The sequence below is a fragment of the Bubalus bubalis genome, chromosome 8 (genome assembly GCF_019923935.1).
Source record: "Bubalus bubalis isolate 160015118507 breed Murrah chromosome 8, NDDB_SH_1, whole genome shotgun sequence".
NCBI lineage: Eukaryota > Metazoa > Chordata > Mammalia > Artiodactyla > Bovidae > Bubalus > Bubalus bubalis.
This window is the reverse complement of record NC_059164.1, coordinates 37,407,919-37,435,800: the sequence shown is the minus strand read 5'-3', so window position 1 is coordinate 37,435,800 and position 27,882 is coordinate 37,407,919. Positions and strand designations below refer to the sequence as shown.

The following is a 27,882-nucleotide window of genomic DNA, read 5'->3' as shown; positions in this document are numbered from 1 at the left end:
AAAAGAGGAGAGTGAATAAGTTGGCTTAAAACTCAGCATTCAGAAAACTAAGATCATGACATCTGGTCTCATCACTTTATGGCAAATAGATGGGGAAACAATGGAAACAGTGACAGACTTTATTTCTGGGGCTACAAAATCACTGCAAATGGTGATTGAAGCCATGAAATTAAAAGACGCTTGCTCCTTGAAAGAAAAGTTATGACTAACCTAGACAACATATTAAAAAGCAGAGACATTACTTTGCCAACAAAGGTCTGTCTAGTCAAAGCTATGGTTTTTCCAGTGGTCATGTATGGATGTGAGAGTTGGACTAGAAAGAAAGCTGAGGGTTGAAGAATTGATGCTTTTGAACTGAGGTGTTGGAGAAGACTCATGAGAGTCCCTTGGACAGCAAGGATATCCAACCAGTCCATCCTAAGGGAAATCAGTTCTGAATATTCATTGGAAAGACTGATGCTGAAGCTGAAATTCCAATACTTTGGCCACCTGATGTGAAGAACTAACTCATTTGAAAAGACTGGGAAAGATTGAAGGCGGGAGGAGAAGGGGATGACAGGATGAGATGGTTGGATGTCATCACCAGCTCAATAGACATGAGTTTGAGTAAGCGCCATGAGTTGGTGATGGACAGCGAAGCCTGGCTTGCTGCAGTCCATGGGGTCTCAAAGCGTTGGACACGACCGAGTGACTGAACTGAACTGAATGGCAGGACAGTGAGCACTGAGTCACTGTATGTGAAACACCTTGCATGGTGCCTAGCACAAAATAAGGCCTTAGATAATTTTAGCTGTTATAACTGCATTTTATCATCATTATCAGGGAGTGATTTCTATTCTTGTAATTTATGTATCACTTAATAAAATTCAAATAATAGTAAAAAAAAAAAGAGAAATTCATTCCCAATAGATATCTAATTTCTACAGTTATTAAAGCTGTACATAAATTAAACTGTGAAGCAAAAATAAGCTGCACTTAATGAACACTTTTTGAATTTTTTTTTTTTTTCCTCCAAAGAGTTAGACTACCACCTTGTGGCAGAACGACTGTAGAGCAAACAACAATTTACCAGCTCGTACCTTAGTCATCATGGAGTAAAAAATTATTTATAAAAGTGAAGAAACGAGTGTAATTCTACAAATATTCATCAATAAATGTAAATATGTGAATGGATAAATGAACAAACAAACTCATCCTTAAACATAAAAGTAAAATTGAGAAACACAATTCTCACTTGAGAATTGCAAATCCTTTAGAGATAGGAAGCTGCCAACTTACTGTCTTGTCAGATGTTCAAGTTGTGCTGGACCCACAGAGCGAAGTGAAGAGCCAAAAATCGAGCTTTGAAGAGTCGACAATGTCACGGATCTGGGTGTCTGGTCCAGGTTAGAGGCAGCTCCCACCACATCTCAGATAACTCACTGTAGGTAGGACAGCGGGCAAGTGTGCCAGCCAATTGATGCTCACCATATACATCTGCAGATAGATATGTTATACACAGAAGGGACATTCCTGAAACCCTAAGAATGTTTTTAAAATCCTCTTACAAAAATATTTCAGAGTAATTGGACATGGAATCCCATCTTTCTGGGGCTTCCCAGGTGGCAGTAGTGGTAAAGAACCCACCTGCAAATACAGGCGATGTGGGTTTGATCCCTGGGTCGAGAAGATCCCCTGGAGAAGGGCATGGCAACCCACTCCAGCATTCTTGCCTGGAAAATCCCGTGGACAGAGGAGCCTGGCAGGCTACAGTCTGTAGGGTCACATAGGGTCGGACATGACTGAAGCGACTTAGCAAGCATGCACGCCTATCTTTCTACCTCCACTTCCCATCTTGACCATTTTCAAAAAGATGGGATAATTGATTTAGAATGTCAGCACAACTTTCATAAGATTTTGTTTATTTAGATTATTTTACTTTTGCTGTTTGAAATGAATGTTCGAAAAATCAAACATTTATCTGATCTTCCACAAATGTGAAACGTATCACAATTTATTTCTCCTCTGACAATTTTTACCAGCTCAAGTGTAGCTTCTACTGCTTAGCGGCTTTTTCTGACTAGAAGAAATTAATTTTAAAAAGCCATTTTGTGTAAAATAAGCAACTGCTTGTAAGATCAGCATGTACCTATTTTTTTCTTTAGTGAAAATTCTCTGAACTCCCCTTGACATTTCCTACTTAATTTTCACCTACTGTTATCCAGTTATCACTCTGTTAACATATACACCCAATAATGGCTTCCTTAATTTACTTTAGCATGCTAATAATTAACTGAACATTACTCATGAATGTAGGGATGAGGAAGGGAACATTTACTAATATAAATTTTGGAATTTAGAGAACCATGATAGTTCATAGAATAACATAATTAGAAAAAAGTATTTCATTAAAAAATGCATCTTAAAAAGTAAAATACAGGAAGATTAAACCTAGCAAGAACATGAAAAAGGAAAGACTATATCGCATAGGGTACTATATTCAATATCTTATAATAACCTATAATGGAAAATAATCTGAAAAAGGACATATGTATTATGTTCTTTTATAAATATATATAAAACAATAGTAATATATGTATATATAAAACCAAACCATTCTGCTATACACCTGAAACTAATACAACATTGTAAATTAACTACATGTCTATGAAAATAAAAGTATATTACAGACATTAAAAATAACATGAAAGACTCCTAGCTCTTATATTTGGCTATGTGATGATATAAGACTTCAGGGCTTCCCTGGTGGCTCAGTGGTACATAATTCACTTGCCAATGCAGGAGACATGGGTTCAATTCCTGGGTTGGGAAGATCTCCTGGAAGAAGAAATGGCAACCCACTGCAGTATTCTTGCCTGGGAAATCCCATGGACAGAACCTGGTGGGCTACAGTCCATGGGGTCGCAATAGACTCGGACAGGACTTAGCGACTAAATGACAACAACAAGTCTTCAACAAAGCTTATTACTCAATAATAATGCACTAAGCCATCTACGTATATTGCTCAAGTTGTACCTTAGAAATGTGGTCTTTAATGAGCTTCTCAGATAAGAAGAGAAAAAAAACGTTACGGGATCAATTCAGTGCGTAAGTAGCAGCTCTGAGGAGATTGAGAGATAGGAGAGGTTACTTTTGAGAGTAGTGCCACCCCCTGCTGCTAACTCATCTCTTCTTGACAATCACTACTCAACACAGTGTGACCCCTCTGACTGTCTAGAAATTTCCTCATTCTTGCCTATATTGACAGCCTCTTATCTGGGTACTGTTAGTCACTCAGTCATGTCCGACTCTTTGCGACCCCGTGGACTGTAGCCCACCAAGCTCCTCTGTCCATGGTGTTCTCCAGGCAACAATAGTGGAGTGTGTAACCATTCCCTTCTCCAGGGAATCTTCCTGACCCAGGGATCAAACTCAGGTCTCCTGCATTGTAGGCAGATGCTTTATCATTTGAGTCACAAAGGAAGCCTATGGTTACCGAAATAGGGATGAAAAACGGTTGTTTCCTCTACCCTTCTAAGGTCTTGACTGAGACTCCTCTGACAAGAGACAGGCTGACAAGAGAAAAGCATACAAATCAGGACTTCTCTAGTGGTCCAGTGGTGAAGAGTCCACCTACCAGTGCAGGGGATGTGGGTTCAATTCCTGGTTGGGGAACTGTGATCTTCCATGCAGTAGGGCAGCTAAGCCAGCACACCCCAACCAGAGGGAAGCCCGCACACTGCAAGGAAGATCTTGCATGCCACAACCGAGACCTGATGCAGCCAAATATTTTTTTTTTTTAAGCAAACCTTAAAAAAAAAAAAAGCATGTAAATTTGTCTATTTTAAGTTTCATGTGACACTGGAAACGTCGCAAGGAAATGAAAACCTGAAGAAGTAGTTAAACCTGAAAGTGTTAAGGTTAAAATCTGAGTGTTTGGTTAGAAGTAGAGAGGAAAGTCTTGTAAAAATATGATAGGACAAAAAGGAGTGTGAGTTGAACATGGTAAATTAGGGGAAAAAGCAAAGCCTATTCAGTTTAATTTCTCTTGACATCCTGGAGACTAGAATGGACCTTTCCTGTAGGTATAGAAAGGGCACCCCCTCACATAAGGGTCTTATCATCTCCTTCAGGGGAAGGTCAGAGAGTCCCTTCTACACATGCTATTTCTCTGATTTCTTCAGCTTAGAATATTCGGTATGCCCTGGTGTCATATTTGGGGTTAGCTTTTCCTGAATCCCATCAGTATTTTCACACAGTTTCATAACAAAATGGCATTTAATTGGCAGCTCTAATTCCCAAAAGTATATCGTTCTGTACACGTCTTCAAGGACACTGAGGACGTGATTTGAGATGAAATCTACAGGGTGATTATTAGGTGGGCAAAGGGAAAAGCCTTGGCAAATGCTGTGGGGGTAACATGGAAACAAGGGTAATTTGAGATACTGCAAAGTCAGCGTGGCTGCAGCTGAGAAAAAGAGGGGGGAGTGATGAGAGAAGAGGTGAGGCAAGGACCCAGCTGCAGGAGCCTTTGTAGGGTCCTTCCTAAAAGCAATGGAAGCTCTATTTTTATTATTTTTTCTAAGATTATTTTTAATTAATTACTTTTTATTGAAGGATAATTGCTTTACAGAATTTTGCTGTTTCCTGTCAAACCTCAACATGAATCAGCCATAGGTATACATACATGCCGTCCCTTTTGAAACTCCCTCCCATCTCCCTCTAGGTTGATACACAGCCCCTGTTTGAGTTTCCTGAGCCATACAGCAAATTCCAGTTGGCCATCTATTTTACATATGGTAATGTAAGTTTCCATGTTACTCTTTCCATACATCTCACCCTCTCCTCCCCCTTCCGCATGTCCATAAAGTCTATTCTCTATTTCTGTTTCTCTATTGTTGCCCTGTAAATAAATTCTTCAGTATCATTTTTCTAGATTCTGTATATACATGTTAGAATACAGTATTTATCTCTTTCTGACTCACTTTACTCTGTATAATAGGTTCTAAGTCTATCCACCTCATTAGAACTGAGTCAAATGTGTTCCTTTTAATAGCTGAGTAATATTCCATTGTGCATGTGTACCACGACTTCTTTATCCATTCACCTATCGATGGACATCTAGGTTGCTTCCATGTTCTAGCTATTGTAAATAGTGCTTCAATGAACAACGGGATACATGTATCTCTTTCAATTTTGGTTTCCTCAGGGTATATACCTAGGAGTGGAATTGCTGCGTCATATGGTGGTTTTATTCCTAGTTTTTTAAGAAATCTCCATACCACCTTCCATAGTGGCTTATCAGTTTACATTCCCACCAACAGTGCAAGAGTTTTCCCTTTTCTCCACACCTTCTCCAGCATTTATTGTTTGTAGACTTTTCGATGAGGGCCATTCTGACCAGTGTGAGGTGATATCTTATGGTAGTTTTGATTTGCATTTCTCTAATAATGAGCGATGTTGAGAATCTTTTCATGTGTTTGTTGGCCATCTGTATATCTTCTTTGGAGAAATGTCTGTTTTGGTCTTTTTCCCACTTTTTGATTGGGTTGTTTGTTTTTCTGGTATTGAGTTGTATGAGCTGCTTGCATATTTTGGAAATTAATCCTTTGTCAGTTGTTTCATTTGCTATTATTTTCTCCCATTCTGAGGGTTGTCTTCTCACCTTACTTATAGTTTCCTTTGCTGTGCAAAAACTTTTAAGTTTAATCAGGTCTCAGTTGTTTACTTTTGTTTTTATTTCCATTACTCTAGGAGGTGGATCATAGAGGATCTTGCTTTGGTTTATGTCATCGAGTTTTCTGCCTATGTTTTCCTCTAAGAGTTTTATAGTTTCTGGTCTTACATTTAGGTTTTTAATCTGTTTTGAGTTTATCTTTGTGTATGGTGTACTTCCCTGGTGGCTCAGACAGTAAAGCATCTGCCTACAATGCAGGAGACCCGGGTTCGATCCTTGGGTTGGGACGATCTCCTGGAGAAGGAAATGGCAACCCACTCCAGTATTCTTGACTGGAAAATCCCATGGACAGAGGAGCCTGGTAGGCTACAGTCCATGGTGTTGCAGAGAGTTGGACATGACTGAGCAACTTCACTTTCACTTTTGTGTATGGTGTTAGGAAGTGTTCTAATTCTTTTACATGTAGCTGTTCAGTTTTCCCAGCACCATTTATTGAAGAGGCTGTCTTTGCCTCATTGCATATTCTTGACTCCTTTGTACCCATAGGTGTATGGGTTTATTTCTGGGCTTTGGATCTTGTTCCATTGGTCTATATTTCTGTTTCTGTGCCAGTACCATACTGTTGTGATGATTGTAGCAATGTAGTATAACCTGAAGTCAGGAAGGTTGATTGCTCCAGCTCCATTCTTCTTTCTCAAGACTGCTTTGGCTATTCGGGGTCTTTTGTGTTTCCATATGAATTGTGAAATGTTTTTTTGTAGTTCTGTGACAAATGCCATTGGTCATTTGATAGGGATTGCATTGAATCTGTAGATTGCATTTGGTAGTATTGTCCTTTTCATAATATTGATTTTTCCTACCCAAGAACAAGGAATATCCCTCCATCTGTTTATGTCATCTTTTATTTCTTTCATTAGTGTCTTATAATTTTCTGTGTACAGATCTTTCATCTCCTTAGGTAAGTTTATTCCTAGGTATTTAATTCTTTTTGTTGCAATGGTGAATAGGATTGATTCCTTAATTGCTCTTTCTGATTTTTCATTGTTAGTATATAGAAATGCAAGTGATTTCTGTGTATTGATTTTGTATCCTGCAACTTTGCTGAATTCACTGATTAGCTTTAGTAATTTTCTGATACTATCTTTAGGGTTTTCTATGTACAGTATCATGTCATCTGTGAACACTGAGAGCTTTACTTCTTTTCTGATCTGGATTCCTTTTATTTCTTTTCCTTCTCTGACTGCTGTAGCTAGGACTTCCAAAACTGTGTTAAATAAGAGTGGTGAAAGAGGACACCTTTGTCTTGTTCCTGATCTTAGGGGGAATGCTTTCAGTTTTTCACCATTAGAATAATGTTTGCTGTAGGCTTATCATCTATGGCCTTTACTATGTTGAGGCAGGTTCCTTCTATGCCCATTTTTTGAAGAGTCTTAATCATAAATAGGTGTTGAATTTTGTCAAATGCTTTTTTGTATCTATTGAGATGATCATATGGTTTCTATCTTTCAATTTGTTAATACGGTGTATCACACTGATTGATTTCCATATATTGAAGAATCCCTGCATCCCCGGAATAAAATAAACTTGATAGTGGTATATGAGCTTTTTGACATGTTGCTGAATTCTGTTTGCTAAAATTTTGTTGAGGATTTTTGCATCTATGTTCATCAGTGATATTGGCCTGTAGTTTTCTTTTTCTGTGTTGTCTTTGTCTGGTTTTGGTATCATGATGATGGTGGGCTTGTAGAATGAATTTGGAAGTGTTCCTTCCTCTGCAATTTTTTGAAAGAGTTTTAGAAGGATAGGCATTAGCTCTTCTCTAAATGTTTGATAGAATTCTCCTGTGAAGCCATCTGGTCCTGGGCTTTTGTTTTTTGGGAGATTTTTGATCACAGCTTCAATTTCAGTGCTTGTAATTGAATTGTTCATAATTTCTATTTCTTCCTGGTTCAGTCTTGGAAGATTGAACTTTTCTAAGAATCTGTCTATTTCTTCCAGGTTATCTATTTTATTGCCATATAGTTGTTCATAATGGTCTCTTATAATCCTTTGTATTTCTGCATTGTCTGCTGTAACCTCTCCTTTTTCATTTCTAATTTTGTTGATTTGATTCTTCTCTCTCTTTTTCTTGATGAGTCTGGCTAAAGGCTTGCCAATTTTGTTTATCTTCTCAAAGAGCCAGCTTTTAGTTTTAGTAATCTTTACTATTGTTTCTTTCATTTCTTTTTCATTTATTTCTGTTTGGATCTTTATGATTTCTTTCCTTCTATTAATTTTGTTTTTTTTCCCCCTTCTTTTTCCAGTTGGTTTAGGTGTAAAGTTAGGTTGTCTATTCGATGTTTTTCTTGTTTCTTGAGGTAGGATTGTATTGCAATAAGCTTCCCTCTTAGGACAGCTTTTACTGCATCCCATAGGTTTTGAGTTGTCATGTTTTCATTGTCATTTGTTTCTAGAAATTTTTTGATTTCCATGTTGATTTCTTCAGTAACCTGTTGGTTATTTAGAAATGTGTTGTTTAATCTCCATGTGTTTGTGTTTCTTACAGTTTTTTTCTTGTAATTGATACCTGGTCTCATAGCATTGTGGTCAGAGAAGATGCTTAATATGATTTCAATTTTCTTAAATTTACTGAGGTTTGATTTGTGACCCAAGATGTGGTCTATCCTGGAGAATGTTCCATGTGCACTTGAAAAAAATGTATATTCTTCTGCATTTGGATGGAATGTCTTGAAGATATCAATGAGATTCATCTCATTTAATGTATCATTTAACACTTGTGTTTCCTTATTAATTTCCTGTTTTGATGATCTGTCCATTGGTGTGAGTGGGGTGTTAAAGTCTCCTACTATTATTGTGTTACTGTCAATTCTAAGATTATTTTTTAATGTGGACTATTTTTAAAGTCTTTATTGAATTTCGTTACAATATTGCTTCTGTTTTGTGTTTTGGTGGTGTTTTTTGTTTTTTGGTTTTTTTTTTTTTTTGGCCACAAGGTATATGGGATCTTAGCTCCCCAACCAGGGATTGAAATCGCACTCCTGCTTCCCTTGTAGCTCACTCAGTCAAGAATCTTCTTGCAGTTCAGGGAACCTGGGTTTGATCCCTGGGTTGGGAAGATCCTCTGGAGAAGGAAATGGCAACCCACTCCAGTATTCTTGCCTGGAAAATCTCATGGACAGAAGAGACTGGTGGGCTGCGGTCCATGGGGTCGTAAAGAGTTGGGCACGACTGGGCAACTAACACTTACTTACTTAGTTAAATTAGTAGGCAAAATTTTTCATTTGTTTTGGGGAACCTCCATACTGTTCTGCACAGTCCTATACAGATTTACATTCCTATTAACCCTCTAGTAGGGTTCCCTTGTAGAACTATGATAAACCTAGGTAGCATATTAAAAAGCGGAGACATTACTTTGCCAACAAAGGTCCATCTAGTCAAAGCTATGCTTTTTCCAGTAGTCATGTATGGGTGTGAGAGTTGGACTATAAAGAAAGCTAAGTGCCAAAGAATTGATGCTTTTGAACTGTGGTGCTGGAGAAGACTCTTGAGAGTCCCTTGGACTGCAAGGAGATCCAACCAGTCAATCCTAAATGAAATCAACCCTGGATATTCATCCAAAGGACTGATGTTGAAACTGAAACTTAAATACTTCAGCCACCTGATGTGAAGAACTGACTCACTGGAAAAGACCCTGATTCTGGGAAATATTGAGGGCAGGGGAAGGGGATGACAGAGGATGAGATGGTTGGATGGCCTCACCAAGTCAATGGACATGAGTTTGACCAAGCTCTGGGAGTTGGTGATGGACAGGGAAGCCTGGCGTGCTGCAGTCCATGGGATCACAAAGTTAGGACATGACTGAGTGACTGAACTGAACTGAACTGACAGCTACTATATGATCCAGCAATCCCACTCCTGGACATGTACCCAGAGAAAACTGTAATTCAAGAAGACACATCTATGCCAACCTTCAGTGCAGCACTATTTACAGTAGCCACGACAGGGAAGCAACCTAAATGTCTACTGACAGAGAAGATGAGGCACATATATTCAGTGGGATATTGCTTGGCCATAAAAAGAACAAAATAATGCTATTTGTAGCACCATGAATGGACCTAGAGATTATTATACCAAGTGACATAACTCAGATAAAAACAAATATCATGTGATATCACGTATGTTGAATCTAAAAAAAAATGGTACATACGAGCTTATTTACAAAAGAGAGAGTCACAGATGTAGAAAACAATCTTATGGTTACCAGATAGCAAAGAGAGGGAGAGATACATTGGGAGATTGGGATTTACATATAAACACTGCTGCTGCTGCTAAGTCACTTCAGTCGTGTCTGACTCTGTGCGACCCCATAGACGGTAGCCCACCAGGCTCCCCCGTCCCTGGGATTCTCCAGGCAAGAACACTGGAGTGGGTTGCCATTTCCTTCTCCAATGCATGAAAGTGAGAAGTGAAAGTGAAGTCGCTCAGTGGTGTCCGACTCTTAGCGACCCCATGGACTGCAGCCCACCAGGCTCCTCTGTCCATGGGATTTTCCAGGCAAGAGTACTGGAGTGGGGTGCCATTGCCTTCTCCGACATATAAACACTATTATGTATAAAATAGATAACTAATAAGGACCTACTTTGGCCACCTCATGCGAAGAGTTGACTCATTGGAAAAGACTCTGATGCTGGGAGGGATTGGGGGCAGGAGGAGAAGGGGACAACAGAGGATGAGATGGCTGGATGGCATCACTGACTCGATGGACATGAGTCTGAGTGAACTCCGGGAGTTGGTGATGGACAGTGAGGCCTGGCGTGCTGCGCTTCATGGGGTTGCAAAGAGTCGGACACGACTGAGCGACTGACCTGAACTGAAGGACCTACTGTATAGCACAGGGAACTCTACTCACTACTCTGTAATGACCTAAATGTAAAAAGGATCTAAAAAAGAGTGGATATAGGTATAAGCATAATTGATTCACTTTAGAGCAGAAATGAATACAACATTGTAAATCAACTATGCTCCAATAAAAAGTAAAAAAACAATGGAAAATGATTGGATCTTAACTTTAGGGAGGAATTGATGAGAGTTCCCTTCCAGGTAAAAGTTTTTCTGCAGGTTGTTCCTTCAACTGCAGCCCATCCCCAGTTGTTTTTCCTCCAAAATTCATTGCTCAGAGGGAAGGTGACCAATGAACTGGGTGAACAGGCTTATTAGGATTAGCTAGACCAAACTGATTCACTTTCCTAAGAATTTAAACTAATTAAAAATAATATTCCAACTATTGGAATGGAATATGAGAAGCTATCATTTGGTTGAGGATCTATCCTGAGAAACCATTAATTAGTTATGAGATTCATAAAATTATTATAGATTTTGACTTGGAAATAAAATTAGGTAGTCTTGTAATTTTTAAGTCATCTATAGGGTGGCGTCTTAAATTTACCAGCAGACATGCTACCTTTTTATTCAATATCTGAAGCCACAGATTTTTGTCTATTCTAAAACAGCAAAAATATTCAATATGAGTAAATACTTCTACTCAGTGAGGTTTGTATTCTTTTTTCCCTTCCCCTCATACACTGACAAACTTCCTGCTCTATTAAATAAAGTGAGTTTCAGGGACACAGTGAAGGATTTGGGTGTGTCAGATCTGTATTTTTGGAAACTCACTATTTGGTATTCTGAACACTCCAGTTCTAATGAGTGGAGAGAGGGTGTTTCCCACCACCAAGCTGCTTTCTGAACGCTAACTGGGGATCCTACACTTCAACTCAATTCTGGTACTACATACCTGGAAGTAGCACCAGATTCCACAGGCTATGGGGTCGGTTCTACCACACTGCATGGCCACCAACAGGCCCCCACCTCCTCTCTCTCTCTCTCTCTCTCACACACACACACACACACACACACACTTCAGACATGAATCACAAGCCCAGGTTATCATCTGTGCTTCTCACTGATTGGCCATAGATCAATAAGCAATTTCAATGACCCCTTCTTGGTTTGAGGTTAATTTGTTTTAGTGGTTCACAGAGCTCAGAGAAACTTTTTACTTATCCAGTTCTGAGTTGACTATAAAAGGATATGATTCAGAAATAGTCATATAAAAGAGATTCCCAGGACAAGGTATGGGAAAGGGCATGGAGTGTCCCTGCCCTCTTTGGGTGAGACACTGTCCCCATATCTCCACGTGTTCACCAACCTGAAAACTCTTGGGACCTGTCCTTTTGAGTTTTTATGGAGGCTTTGTGACATGATTGATTAAAACACTAGCCATTGATGACTGAACTCAATCTCCAGTCCTATCCTCTTTCCTGATGTTGGAGGCTGAGGGATGGAGGGAGGAAAGTGAAAGTTCCAGCCTTCTAATCAGCCTTCATAAACACATAAACAATAAAATATTAAGGACATCATTAGAAAGACAAATTCCATTGAGATAAATTTTAACCATTCACCATCTCTGTCTCCTGGCAATCTTAGTGTCTTTTACATAAATTATGTTCAAGTGAGAGAATGTAATTTTAATAATAAATCACAGAATTGGATGTGTGTTAGCAACCTTGGAAAAAAACAATTTTCCCAAGTAGCAGCCAGAAGCATTCCCTCCAAACAGGACAGAGGAATCTTTGCTGGGGAATTTGAGCAGCCCCAGAGGAAAGCTCTAAATATGCCAACACCAGGATTTCCACTAGGAAATGTTCCAGCCAAATGTACAGGCCAGAGCTGAAGAGCCCCATCAGCTCTCAGAGCTTCCATTTGGGTTCTTAACGTACCACTCTTAAATATGGGCAAAAACATAAGCAAAAAAACAGGTAGGGAAAAAAGAAAGAAAATGTGAGTTAATCAGAGAGAAGAAAAAAATCATTAAAATAGCATAAATATCATTGGAGCAAAAATAAGTTATTACATTCATAAACTAAAATGAATGCCTTGAAAAAGTAACATTCAAAGACTAAAAGAGATATTTTTACAATTGAAAACATAAGAGCAAAATGAAAAATTGAAAACAAGACTTGGAATATAGTTAGCAATTCTCTGTTGTGTGTGTGTGCTTAGTCACTCAGTCATGTCTGACTCTTGGCGACCCCATGATCTTCCCGACCCAGGAACTAACTGGGGTCTCCAGCATTGCAGGCAGATTCTTTACCAGTTGAGCTATCAGGGAAGCCCAGCAATTTTCTCATAACTTAGGGCTCAAAAGCCAATAAATTGGAAATGGGCAGGGGCAGGGGGAGCAGTTAAAGAGAGCTGAAAAAATTTTCCAAAAAGAAAAGTGCATAGAGAGGATAAAATCATGAATAAAACAATTTTCAAAAATTTAGCAAATCTAGAGAACATGAGTTCCCACTCAAAAGGGATTCACACTTAGAGTGCCTAACATAATGGATGGAAACAATCAAAGTACATTCCTGTGAAATGAGAGGAGTATTGACAAGGGGGAAGTTAGGTTTCAAAGACAGGATCAAGAATTTGAATGATTTTAGTCATTTCTGAGCCTAGAAGACAGTGGAGAAATAACTTAATGATTTTGAAAGGCACTGATTTCCTATCTAGTATTCTATACGTGGCCAAACTACTAAGTGCAAAGATGATAGAATAAGAGAATATTCACAATGCAAATTCTCAAAAAGAGTTCCAAACGCAAAGCATAGGAATATGACAGAAGATATACTCCCACCCAAGCAGGAGGCAAAGCAGGAGGCAAAGAAATAAATACTTCCTTCACCCCAAACAGAAGATGGGATCCAGAAGAAAGGAGATCCTACAAAAGAGAGGTAAAGGGAATGAATATGATAGTGAAGAGTGTCCAGGACCAGAGGTGGGCATGGAGAGGAATCAGTTCAGATTGTAGCAAGTTGGAAGATCCCAGGAAAGTTATTGTTTAGTAAGAAGAGAAAAGAAGTTTATTATATAACAGAAGGAGCAATTAGGGTTAAGTTAGTGAAGAGTATATAAACGAATAAATAGAACTCAAAAGAGATAAAATATTAGCTCAAAATTAAAATGTTGTACAAAAACAAAAAGTGATCAAAAGAGTCCGTCCACAATGCAGGAGACCTGGGTTTGATCCCTGGGTTGGGAAGATCCCCTAGAGAAGGTTTTGTAAATAGCAATCTCAAATACAGGTAGGAAAGGAAAAGGAAGTAAAAATAGAAGAATTTGGGAGTCTATAACAAAACAAAATGCTGTGCCTTTTTATATGGCTTGAATATATAGCAACAAAGCTATATCATATTTATAAATAGATGGCTTTAAAAATTAAATATATACATAAAGAAATAATGTAAGCCCCACTGGCCTAGCCAACCTAGGCGAAGCTTCACCTACATTATGGTGCTGTTAAGCATCCTCACCTTAGCTAGAGTGAAGATACTAACGGCAGCTTTTGGACAAGTCTTAGGAGGGAAACAAACCTTACTGTTGCTTTAGCTTTATCATTATGGGATCATACCTCTTTTCCTTTTAAAATATGTTAAAGATACAGAAATTTTCTCCTACGACTGCAAATGCTACTCTCCTCTCTTTGCCTTTCATATGACAGTGACATGTTTTCAATGATCACAGTGATTTGTGTACTTGAGTAAGTCCTTTTACTTAATTGCCTGATTCTGTTCATGATGCTTCTTTTTAAAATTAGACTAGTTTTTTCATTTGGGGGGAATTTTCATATTCTCTACATTTCACTCTTTCTGGAGTATCAGAAAATTACAGTGCTCCTATTTTATTGTAGACATAGGCTTTGGAACATGACTAGACAGATTTAAATATTAGCTCTGCCGCTCAGTAACTGTGCAACACTGCTCAGATTATGTTGTCTTTCTGAGTTTCAATTTCCTCATTCTAAAATGGAAATTATAATGCCTACACCGTAGGAGTTTTGCAAAGATAATAATTTGTATAGCATACTAAGTACTCAATAAATGATTACTATTGCTATTGCTTTAGGTTAGCTGGAAAAGGAAAACAAATATATCTTATTATATCCAAATTTTCTAAAAGATATTTCAAATTGATAGAGGTTGTGTTTTTTTTTTTTTTACATAAAATACAGTGGAATAGTATTTGGGGTGTCCTTATTGAACTGCAAACAGCCTATTTCCTGTTTTCCATGGAACTCCTTTGGGGATGTTTTAGGACAGCCTGAGTGGCATATTGGTGGTGTTAAAGGGTATAAAGTATTGATTTTGAATTACATTAAATGCAATTTTCTTTAAACAGGGGACCTCCTCCTCCCATGCCCTCTAGGTACACTCCTTGCATAAAGACAAAAATCTCCACAAAATATTGAGAGGTAGAAGTGGGGAAGGGTCCATTTGTATGGGATGATTACATCTTTTACCTGTGTAGCTACATGTGAATGAAGAGAAAACTAAAGCTCTTTAAATCTAGATTTTGCTATTAAGGATAAATGATGTAAGCAGAAAGCTGAAGACCCTAAACTGTCAGAAAAATCTAAGTCTCATTAGTCATTTAAGAAATAAATCACAAATAGATCACAATAAAAAGGTACTCGTCTCTGAGAGACTGCTGAGCATACACTTTGAGCATCTTCTCCATTAGCGAGAGCATCACTGATGAACAAGTTCTTTGTGCACTCAGTATAATCATGTAGTATTGATCGTACATCCTTAAACTGAAGCTGTGGGGCTCCAGCAGAGGGCATGATTCACAAAGCCTGCAGCAGGGGAAGTTTTCTCTGTTATATCTATTTATTCATTTGTCTATCTGTCTATCTATCTACCTTTCTATATACTTGTCTATCTAATGATCTATTGTCTATCTATCTATCTAGAGATGGATCTGAAATTTCTAGTTTGTTTCAACCTCAGCTCCCCTCCCTTTTGTAGTGAGCTCAGTCTGGTAGGTGGCAATGCAAGCAAATATAACATACTTCATGCTTCTTACCCTAGAAGATGGCAGTGAGGAACAGGAAGCGGGCTTTCCACAGGGAGATTAATTATTGAATAAAGTGTTTTAAAATATTTACTGAAAAATGATTCTTTTGTTAAATTGTTTTTCTTTAAAATACTTGGATATGTTTCTTCCTTTACGGATATGAGCTGCCTTATTGAGTCCAGAATGTGTAGGGGGAAAAATCATATTTTTTTTAATGCCAAGTTAGCAACCTATCTTAGGAAGGAGAAGTGACTGCAGTGAGAAAGCACCCAGAGCTTGATGAGAGTTCTTAATAATGAGTTCTCAACACCACACACAAACACAGACACACACCCAATCACTGAATAATAATAAGCTTTGCTTCTCAGGCAAGTATCTTAAAATATATATGTTGAACGTTTAAAATATTCCTGATGTCAAAATATTCAAGGAATGTGAGGAAACTGGAGAAGGCATGGAGGGACCAATGTCCATGAGCAGGATTTCTTTATCTCCTCAAAATCTCCTGATCTCAGAGCAGTTTCCATACAAATGTCCCTCTGTGGGTGAAGTCAGCCCGCCCCCTCTCCCCCACCCAACATCCAGGTTCAAGTGAGGCTAAATGTCATGATAACTGGAAGAAAAATGTCCCTGTTAGCTCTCTCTCACTTTCTGACTCAAGAGCCCACCTTTTGGTTTTGATGTTTCTGAAAAAGATGGGTTTGAGTTTTTGGCTTTACCTTGTATTTGGCCCTTAGCCCTGAATCAGTCCTGCTGTATTAATACATAGGAGGCTGCAGATATTAGCTCAGGTTGGATAACATATAACATATTGAAGGCAAATGGTACTTCTAATAGTGACTTTTGATAAAGCTATTAATGATAACGATGAAAAACAACACTGTGCAAAGAGAAAAAGGAACAAAAATATAGGAAAAATAAATGAATAGAAAGGTCAATAGTCTAGATATGTTTCAGCTGAGGTCCTAGATCTTAATTAAAAAAAAAAATCCATCTCAACTAATTTGGGGTTGTACCTCGCAGGCCTGTAACTCTTGCATCTGCCCATCTTTAAGACTGAAGAAAGAGCTCAGAGTTTGTAATAGAGATGTCTGTTACATCTACCTTTAGGGCAGCAGTCCCCAACCTTTTTGGCATCAGGGACTGGTTTTGGAGAAGACAATTTTTCCATGGAAGTGGGTGGGGGGATAGTTTCAAGATGATTCAGATCAGATCAGATCAGTCGCTCAGTCGTGTCCGACTCTTTGTGACTCCATGAATCGCAGCACGCCAGGCCTCCCTGTCCATCACCAACTCCTGGGGTTCACTCAGACTCACGTCCATCAAGTCATTGATGCCATTTAGCCATCTTATCCTCTGTCGTCCCCTTCTGCTCCTGCCCCCAATCCCTCCCAGCATCAGAGTCTTTTCCAATGAGTCAACTCTTCGCATGAGGTGGCCAAAGTACTGGAGTTTCAGCTTTAGCATCATTCCTTCCAAAGAAATCCCAGGGCTGATCTCCTTCACAATGGACTGGTTGGATCTCCTTGCAGTCCAAGAGACTCTCAAGAGTCTTCTCCAACACCACAGTTGAAAAGCATCAATTCTTCGGCCCTCAGCCTTCTTCACAGTCCAACTCTCACATCCATACATGATCACAGGAAAAACCATAGCCTTGACTAGACGAACCTTCAAGCACACTATATTTAGTGTATACTTTGTTTCTCTTATTATTATATCAGTTCCACCGCAGATCATCAGGCATTAGATGGTCTAATGGTCTAATGGTCCTAGAGGTTGGGGACCTCTGGTTTAAGGGATGGGGAGCTCATAAGTCTGAAACACGGTCCTAAAGCTACATCCCACCATGTGCAACACAGGTCATCATGGAAGTGTTCTTTCCTGCAGGGGCAAGGGGAAGAGGGGAATGCCCATTTTAGGGGAGCTTAAGTCAGGAGGGCCCATTAGGGAAAGCAGAAGTTTGATAAGAAACTGCTGATTTGATAATCCTTAGAGAGTCCCTTGGACTGCAAGGAGATCCAACCAGTCCATTCTAAAGATCAGTCCTGTGTGTTCTTTGAAAGGACTGATGCTAAACCTGAAACTCCAGTACTTTGGCCGCCACATGCGAAGAGTTGACTCATTGGAAAAGACCCTGATGCTGGGAGGGATTGGGGGCAGGAGGAGAAGGGGACGACAGAGGATGAGATGGCTGGATGGCATCACCGACTCGATGGACATGAGTTTGGGTGCGCTCCGGGAGTCGGTGATGGACAGGGAGGCCTGGCGTGTTGTGATTCATGGGGTCGCAAAGAGTCGGACATGACTGAGTGACTGAAATGAACTGAACTGAACTGAACCGCCTGTTTGATAAGGACAGTTGCTAGCTGGAGCCTGAGGCAAGCATGTGGAAGGTCAGTCTCGTGAGTAAGGTGTAGAGGAAGCAGGCACTGGTCAAACGGGATACAGAAATCAAGAGAACAGCTGTCTTGTGTGACCTGACCACAGTTATGTATGTGAATGTATCTAGGTCCTGGGATTTTACTTTTACCTTGGGAGCAGATAGCCTTCCCTTTCCATTTTATGAGAGTACCAAACAATTGCAGAGGCAGTGGTTTGACATTCCTTTGAAGAGTGTACTAAGGAGAAATTTTAAGCTCTGCTAAAAGTCTGCTGCACCATCATTAAAAGCCAGCATTAAAATTCAGGCACCAACAGCATGTTTACACCAGGCTCAAACATTTTTTTTTTTTCATTCCTTTAAAAGAATATCAAGGACTTCCCTGGTGGTACAGTGGAAAAGACTCTGCCTGACAATGCAGGGGACATGGTCTCTGCTTATTTACTTAGCCTACCCTCAGCTGGTGCAAGATTTTCTCAGAGCTGTTCTGTGGTCTAAGGCTCTCTTCCTTCCCCAGCCTTCCTTTTCTTCTCTGTCTTCATACTTGTCACCCTTCCATCTCAACCTGAAGGCTTTCCCTGCCTACTTCTCCTCCCTATTGCCTTATCCTTCACAGGAAACACCCCAGATCGCTGGCATATGCGGTCTTGCCCGAGGGTCTACACCAGATATCTTCTTCTTGGAAGACCCAAAGCGACACAAATTGTACACAGTGTGCTGTGAGGGCACAGGTGGAGAGATGTGGTTTGGAGTTGGCAAGTGAGACCTCATCCTGAGTGAAGTGCCAGGCAAAGAAGATATGAAAGTGAAAGTGTTAGTCGCTCAGTTGTGTCCAGGTCTTTGCGACCCCATGAACTGTAGCACCCACCAGACTCCTCTGTCCACGGGATTTTTCTAGGCATGAATACTGGAGTGGGTTGCCACTTCTTTCTCCAAGGGATCTTCCCCACCCAGGGATCGAACTTGGATCTCCTGCATTGCAGGCAGATTCTCTACCACGTGGGCCATCACAGTCCTTGCAGTCAAGTGGCAGCCCAACTGCTGATGATTCCATGAGTGGCAACCCAGGAAAATGTCCCCATGGAGAGGACTGTCCTTGCTGGTATGATGATTAAGGCATTTTAAACGACTGTTTAGTACTAAATTAAACTGAGGCCTTATAGAAGGACAGTGGTAAATTGAGGGCAGTTAACAAATAATTAAAGTGTGACAGCTGGGGGACTGTTAGGGTAGTCTACTTAGAGGCCTTTGTTTCTTGCTTTGGAAGGGCAGATGCAGGAGAGTTGACCCAGATTTTGTATTTAGAACTGCAGAGCTCTAGAGATGTTTAAAAGTACAGCAGAGACAGTACTGATACCCTAAGGTCAGAGCAGTGGTTGGGAAAAGCTGAACCCTGGAAATGCTGACCGAGATGGCCTTAATGCTCCTCTCACCTTAATTAAACTTTAGATAGTCTTCTTCCTGTCTCTAAGCTCCTGAACTCTCTTTCTTAGGAACATTCACTTTAAAAAATGTGTAATTATACATTTTTTGCCCTTTTCAGATGTAAATCCTTTTAAAAACCTCTTGACTGATTTACAATTCAGGAAGGTCTTTCTGGGATGACCTGAGAGCCATCCTTTTCAAATATAATCATCAGGAAAGCTAGTACATCATTCCCCAGGCTCTGTGGGAGGGTAGGAACCTAAGCTCCATAGGCACCAATTATACAGATGGCCTAATAACAGAGAAAAACAGATGTGAACTCAGGAATCACTCAACGTGCTAGACACATCCTACTGGTCAACCTGTGCCCCTGACATCCTCCAGCATGCGTCCATAGCTCAGCCTAGAGCTTGAAAACCCTCCTACCATTTGTTTCCATAGAGCTGATGTTAGACCGAGTTCTGATCCCTCTTCTCTATTTCAGTAGCCCTGAAAAAAGTCTTCTTGTGCAACTTTTTGTTTTAACAACATCCCTGAGAAGAGTAGCTCTTCAGGTCCCTCTGACCTTGGGGACTGGCTGAGGGGAGGAGGCTGCCCCCCTCATTAAGGAGTTAACACTTCTCCTGTAGGAAACGGCTGCAAGACAACAGCTGTCCTGCTCCAGAGTGGCTCTCTCCCACTTCTGGCTACAAGGGTGCTGATTATGATTAAATTCTAGCACCATGTAATGAGAGACATGGTGAACTTGACAAAGAAGGAATGAGATTATGTACTGAGGAAGCTTTCAGTGGTAGCCAAGGGAATACCTGTAGGGCGAGGTTTTGAGGGTGTTTGATCAAGGGGGCCAGGATTAAGAACTGAACAAAAGCAATATATTGACTTGGCAGCATTTTCCTGGAATGTTTGACTTTACACCTGGGTAAGGGCCCCAGAAAAGGAACACTCACTGCTAAGAGTAACTCACAGAAGTTAAGAATAAGATGATTCATGCTGAACAAAGTGCAAATGCCTCTGTTGTCTGACAGGTTGTAGAGGAAGAAGATGATGACTCAGGAATGTGGGCCTGATGGAATTTTTATGACATCCGAAGGCCCAATAGAGAATCCCAGCATTTAGGGGGATGCAGCATTCAGCAGGGCAGTCAGGAATGCATTGGTAGGGGTACAAGCATCCATGAGAAGTTCAGTGACAGCTCATCCCAGAGCGACAGGGCAGAAACAAGGAGGAGTGCTCACAGAGCTGGTCTGATCAGTATCCATGAAGATGACAAGCCCTGAAGTAATTGAGTCTAGGTGGTGATGCTTAACTGCCAGAAACAAGGGGTCCATAGGACTGGAGTCATAGACAAAAGGGGCTGGACCTTCAGGGAGTTATGGAGATTGCTAGTAATACACGACACCCACACACGCCAAATAGATAGCCAAGAAGTGTGCTGTTTGATATCTATGATCAGAAGCAGGCTAGAAGGGAACAGGAAGCTGAGGGCTATTGTCTCAATAAAAACTCACAATTCTCTGCTCAGTTCTCAAACCTAAAACAATCCTGAGATCCAGAACTTTGTGACCGAAGAGATGACCACGTGCACAGGAGGAACACGTCTGTACTACCGCAGCAGGTGTACACTGTTCTGAGTCCCCTAATCCTTCCCCAAAGAGACTTACAGTCGTTTACTCATGTGATTGAATGTACTGGGGAGAGGGAAATAACCAGAGGACTATAAGACACAGAGTCTGAGTTGACTCCGTGTATCATCATGGTCCTCCAGGAACAGTGGGAACCACAGGAGTCATGGAATGAATGGAATCCTGCTCAAGTCTGGCTCAGAGTGGATCCACCGTGACAACAGACATAACTGGCTGTCATTTCTCTGTCTCCAAATATATAATTGAGTTGCCAGTTGGAGGCTGGAGTGTTCTTCATTTTGATTTTATTGGAAAGACCAAGTAGAAGACTGCAAAATTATTTCCTTCTCCCTCCTCCCAGCCAAGATAGTAAATCAAATCATCCCTGGAGCATAGGAAGAGATAGTGGAAATTAGCATCGTATTAGAGAGCCTGGCCCTAACTTCTTTATTCTGGCCCTCAGAGAAAATGAATGGATTGTGGAGAATGACTGTATCCTATGTAAGCTGAGGCAAGTAACAGCTCTGGTCATGGTTGCTATGCTACATGTGGTATTGTTGATAAATGCTGACCAATAAGGATTCAGGGGCATGGTACACAGACATGGGTTTTGCAAATGTACTTTAAAAAACATTTGTTTGTTTTGATCAGAAAAGATCAGGGAAAAGCTGCATTTGTGTGGAATAGACAAAAATATGTACTTATAGTTTTTCCCCAGGATTACATTAACTCTCCCACTTCTCTGTCATAATATATTCAAAAGGAATCTAAATCATTTGGACATGTCACAGATTATCGCATTATTGGATTGATGCCATTACATTGATGAAACACTGGTAGCTAGTACATTGGAGGCCTTGTTAAGACACATTTTAAAGAACAGCTGTTTCTGTCAAGCATTTAGTGGTCTAGTGGTCAGGGGTATTTGTAATATCTCCTGAAGGGTAAAAGACAAAATTACTAATTCCTATAGGCTTGAGTCTCAGTGAACTCCGGGAGTTGGTGATGGACAGGGAGGCCTGGCGTGCTGCGATTCTTGGGGTCGCAAAGAGTAGGACACGACTGAGTGACTGATCTGGTCTGGTCTGATAGTAGAGAAGAAACCACGACACATGGTAGGACTCTGGTGGTTTGGCTAGAAAACATTGTGCACATAGAAATACTGCTAGAGCCCTTAAGTCCAATGATATGGGAGGCTTCCAGTTTTGAGTAAAGTCCCAGAGTAGAAAAGGGTTCTGAAGCTGCCGCGGGCTATGGTACTAGTGGTCCTACTACTTGGGCCATATCATCTAACAGGTTCTATATTGTTAGAAGTGTCAGTGGTGAGAAAAGATGGAATCCAAGTTTATAGCAAACCCTAGTGAGAGAATCCTAATGCCTACTACTGGGCTTCTGGAACAAGACCATGTCATCTGCAGCGGAGAATTCCACTTCATTAGAGAGTCGTCTTCTGGCATGATACTTGGCCAAGGGGCACCAAGTGGGAATTGCCCATAACGAGTTGAGTTATTTTAGACCCCCAACATCATAAAGCAGAAAGCTCAGCAGTGTCCATCTTAAGTCAGAAAAGATGCATTTGAGATTGAAATTAAGAGTATGGGAAAGCTGCATGAGCAGGTGGCCCAGACTCGATGTCATTCACTAGTGCCCCATTGTAGATGAATTTTCTATGAGCAATTGAAAAAAGGAGGAAAAGGCCTAAGTTTGATTTCTGAATGGGTAGGCTCAGTATAGGTGTGCAAACTGAATCTGGATAAACGTGGGGATGGCAGTGTTTCTTGATAATAGTGGAGACAGAAAAATCTTTCCAGTGGGTGGAAGAGCAAATGGGGAATATGATCACCCACTCTTTGTAGAAGTAGAACTGACCTTAAGGGAGAATACATGTTTATTTCTGTACATTTGCTAATGGCCTAGTAGAAAGGTCAGGGGTATGAAAGGAAAAGACCAGAAGATCAGAGACGAGAAGGTCTGGGATTGCTGCGGATGGATACGTGGGAGTTGGCTGCTGCAAGTGTAATGTTTGAATATGTTAATGCCTAACAGAAAGCATCCACCAAAGAGGCACTGAACAAGGAAGTAGACAAAGTCATCTGGCCAGCTGACATTGGTCCCTTTGTCAGTGACCATCCAGAACTGGCTTTTATGGAATGGAAGAGCCACAGTGCCCACACTGGTACTTCTTGATCATGAGCAGGGATTAAATAATGTTTATGCTCACTGCTTTGTCTTTTCATTGTCCCATTTTAATTTAATGTCTTTTAATTTGTCTTTCTATTGTGCTTAAAATCCAGAAACCAAGAATTATAATAATTATACAAACAAGTCATGAGGTTTACAAGAAAATTACCAGTACAAAAATTATGTAGCAAGATAGGATTTGACCAGAAACACAGTAAATTCCACAGAGAGGGAATTCTTACTTTATTAATTATACCTATTTAGATTCAGATATTGACTCAGACTTTGCATAAAAATCTTTTAAAATGTGGCTAATAATAGTGATTTTGGGAGGGGGTTTACATAAAATGGGAGGGAGTGAATCAGCAGAAAGGTTTTATTTAAAATGCAATTGTATTCTCAATTGTGTTACATCTGAGGGGAACCTTGTGGATTATATATCATTCAACAGGGAATGAGGGAAAATAAGGCTTTGAGAAAGGATACAGTATCATGGCACCAATTAGTGATAAAACTATGGTTAAAATCCAGCTATTCTGAGAGTCCAGTGTTTTTCCACTAAGTCATATAGTCTCCTGTATTTAGAATAATGTTATTTGAAAATATTGTGGTTATGTACATGAAATTCATATTCCTTGAAATAACTGCTCTCTTAATCTGTCTTAATGAAGGCCCTGAACAAGTCCTGCATTTGTTTCATTCAAAAGAAGAATTAAAAATGCAGCTTGAGAAAATGGTGATAATTGTACAAAAAGTGATGACAGGTTGAAAATTCTCCAAATTATGAACTTATCCCAGCTATTTTCATACATATTTAATGCTAAATATTTTCTGCAAAATGTAAGTAACCTATTCTACCCCTAAACACTCTTTTTTGATGATCATGCACCATCTTGAGATTGTAGATTTTTCTATCCTAAACTTAATATTTCATTTAAAATTTTGATTTGCTTTTGGTCAGTTTAATGACTCAATAGCTCACTTTCAGGATTATTTCCATATCAGATTCTCAACTTCAGATTATTTCTGGAGCACTAGCCAATCAGCGTTTCACATTGATTTTTTTAAAACATTTTTTTTTTCTTTCTCAGATTCCTCATCAATGCAAGTATTTTCATCACTGAGGTGATAATTTGGAGATCATAGGGTGACAAAAGTTTGAGAATAATTTTCTTCTCTATTACAAATTCAATAGTTTTGTAAAAGATTTTTTTATTATGCAAAACATATTTTATGTAAGAGTGAGCATTTGTAAGAAAAAAGGCCTACTTGTCTAAGATTTGACTGAGTGCTAGAACCAGAAAGTAAGTCTAACATAAAGCCAAAAAGATTTAAATGATTTCCTCCTTCTCCTACTCTTTAAAATACTGATACTCATGAAAGTCTTTTACTGTTATGGCAACACCATCCTGGCCTCAAAGTCCTTTCTCCCCTTTTTGCTTTCTGCACCACAATTTCTGACAAGCCACCCACTCACTCCTAACCCTCCTCATTTTAAAGTCTGAGAGGGACGTAGTTCTCTATCACTGTTTCTCCTTTTAGTCCACCTGGTATTTATCTGTTCACTTTCCAGGGAAAAGGAAAGCGTGTCTGTGTGCACGTGTTTATGTGTGTGTATGTGTGCCTGTGTGTGCATGCATGTGGCTGTGTGCATGTATCTCTGTGTGTGTCTATGTATTTCTGTATGTGTGTTTCTGTGTGTCTCTGTGTGCCTGTGTCTGTCTGTATGTCTTTTGCAGGTGTGTCTCTGTAGGTATCTGTGTCTCTCTATATGTGCATTTGTATGTATATCTGTGTGCAAGTGTGTGACTTTGTATATCATATCTTTGTGTGTCTGTGTATATATATATGTGCATGTGTGTGTCTCTGTGTGTGTTTCTGTGTGTGTGTGTGTGTGTAGGAATTGGGGGGAGTGAGAAGTAAGTAGGTAACCTAAATGGCCTTAACATTTCATCCATCTCCACCAAGCTTTAGACAGGCTTCTTCTGTCTCTAACTTCCCTTGTGGCTCAGAAGGTAAAGTGTCTGCCTGCAATGCGGGAGACCTGGATTTGATCCCTGTATCAGGAAGATCCCCTGGAGAAGGAAATGGCAACCCACTCCACTACTCTTGCCTGGAAAATTCCATGGACGGAGAAGCCTGGTAGGCTACAGTCCATGGGGTCGCCAAGAGTCAGACAGGACTGAGCGACTTCACTTTCACTTTTCTGTCTCTAGGCCCCTGACTTCCCTTTCCTTAGAGCTTACTTTAATTTTAATTTCTTAATATAATCTTGATATATAAAAATACATATTTAATGAATAAGATTCAATGAGTTTGGACATATACAAATATGGGAACCGTCACCAAAATCAAGGTAATAAACATAACTCATTGCCTCCAAAATTTCCTCATGTCTCCCTTTTTAGGAGATAAGAACAGCTAACATGAGCTTTACCTACTCATATTTTCAAGTGCACAATTCAGTATCATTAACCGTAGGTACTACACTGTACAGCAGATTTCTAGAATTTACTCATCTTGCACAACTGAAACTTTATACCAATAGAAAAACAATTCCCTGTTCAAGTGGGGGAACCAGACAAAAAGTATTGGCCATAGTTAAGTGTGAGAGAGAATCTGAAAAACAACAGGATGAGTTTTTTTCAATGACCTGATTTTGAGGGAAAGATAATAAGAAAAGATGCTGTCAAGGATGTTGTCCATTTTCGTGGTATGATTTGGCAATAGGAACCACTGCGAAGTTTCAGAAGGGACACGTTACAGTCAGATATAGATTTTAGATAGGTCCCAGGTGACTGTGCAGGGATCCATTTGAAGGAGAGGAGGTGGAAAACCATAAAGAGGCCACGATGGGAATCCAAATAAGAGGTGATAGGGTGTAATGAGGCATAACTGAATTAAATATTCTAGGCAGCAATAATTCATATAGTCTGCAAGTCAACTATTAAAAAGAAATAATTCAGTAGTGTATGACTTTCCTTTAAATATCCATAGCAGATGTGAGTAGTCCCTTTACGGGAATATTGGAACCACTCAAAAGCTCTAATCAATTGACAATAATAACTTCTTGAATTTCAGAGGTAGAACAGAAAATTAAATTCTTCAGTTCAAGAGAATAAAACTGGCCCCCACATAGGAAAATTTTCTTCATTGAAAGCAGAAATGTCATCTGAACCTCATGAGGTCAGTTTGAGCTTGATAAAGTATTACACAGGGAATGAAGGAAAATTGGTCAATTTTGAAAATAATCAGTTATTATCTCTGGTTCGGCTATATTTTTTTAAAAACTTTTATGTGCAATTCTGTACTTTTTGAATAAAATGGTAATCTCTTATTTTTGAAACATTCTTTGAAGTCTAGAGACTAAAATATGTTTAGAAATATATTATTTGCAGAATTTTCAATTGGTAAATAAAAGACAGAATCAGATGTTGCCCTGCTGGAATCGTAATACTTATTTTAGAAGCATCATTATTACCAAATCAGAATTTGTGGCAGCTCATGCAGTCTGATTCTGATACCAATCAGAGATATTAATGTCTTCCCAGCTCTTCTTTACAGGTGTAAGCTATGCTTGAGAAATACAGTTTCTCAGTATTTTTGAAATAAGCAATGTGTTTTCACAATACTTGTTTACAATATTCCCTTAGCCTTAACACTTAGTCTCTCAGTTCAACTAGCAAATTCTATTCCCCTTCTAAGACTTAACTCATGGGCCCCTAAAATTTCTCTTATTTTCCTAGGAAGAATTATTCTATCTTAGTTAATTACATGTTTCTTTTCCCCAATCCAAACGTCTTTCATTTTTACTTCCCTCCTTAACAATTATACCTTCTAAGGTCTGGCATTTCAAATCAACTTGCCTGAGACCTGCACTCCCTTGCATGTCTGTCTTTTTGTCTAATTCACCTAATTAAAATACACAGAGTCTATTCTCTTACAAATAAGCCAAGGCTGAGGAAAGCTGTATGGCAAGGAAGTTTGGTGTCACTATGGGTTGTCACTAAGCTCAAAAGGGCCCTCAATATAATACTGGTTCCTCCTCTCCCTGCCTACTTCCTCTATCACTCATTTCCAGGACTATAATAAACCTCATTCAATCTTCAAACATTTAACCTCTATTCATTTCCTCTTCACTCTTGAGCAAATAACCTCATATCTCACTAAGAAAAACACAGCCACCAGGAGGAAACATCACCACTTCCTATCAAACTTACAATCTGTCTACTTCTGTACTAATGATCTCTTTTTCTTTAGTTTCACTAGGGTAGTAGTTTTAAACTTTGGCTCCACATTGATAATAGCATCTGGGGAGTTTTCAAAAAATACTTCTGCCTAGGCTCAAACACCAGAGATGGTGGTTTAAATAGTTTGGGTTAGAGCTTGACTATGTTTTTTAAATTTCTTCAGATGATTCTAATGTAGTTAGGGTTGGGAATCAATCTTTGAAAAATTTCAGATTCTATCTTCTCAAATCATATACTCAAATTCACGCATTCCTTCTTTTCTATATGTAGAGGGAGTATAGAGAATCACTCCCTTTCCTCTTAAAAATAAAACCAAATGAAACCAGATCAACCAGCTAACCAACCAAGCAACAAAAAAACTTAAGAAAATTTCTCCGTCATACCTGTGGTGAGGAATTTTCTGTATCAGCTTAGCTAGGCTGTGGCAGCCAGTTACGCATCCAAGCATGACTGGGCACGTTTCTG

General features: G+C 39.6%; 1 long non-coding RNA gene across 1 annotated transcript in view; it reads right to left on the bottom strand.

Moving 5' to 3' along the window:
* Positions 1-27,882, bottom strand: part of LOC123334885 — a 101,154-nt gene extending 73,272 nt beyond the window's left edge. The window contains exons 1-2 of the long non-coding RNA XR_006553077.2: positions 27,801-27,882; positions 1,279-1,476 (exon numbers count right to left, since the gene is read on the bottom strand). This is a non-coding gene — a long non-coding RNA (uncharacterized LOC123334885). The remainder of the gene's footprint in view (positions 1-1,278; positions 1,477-27,800) is intronic.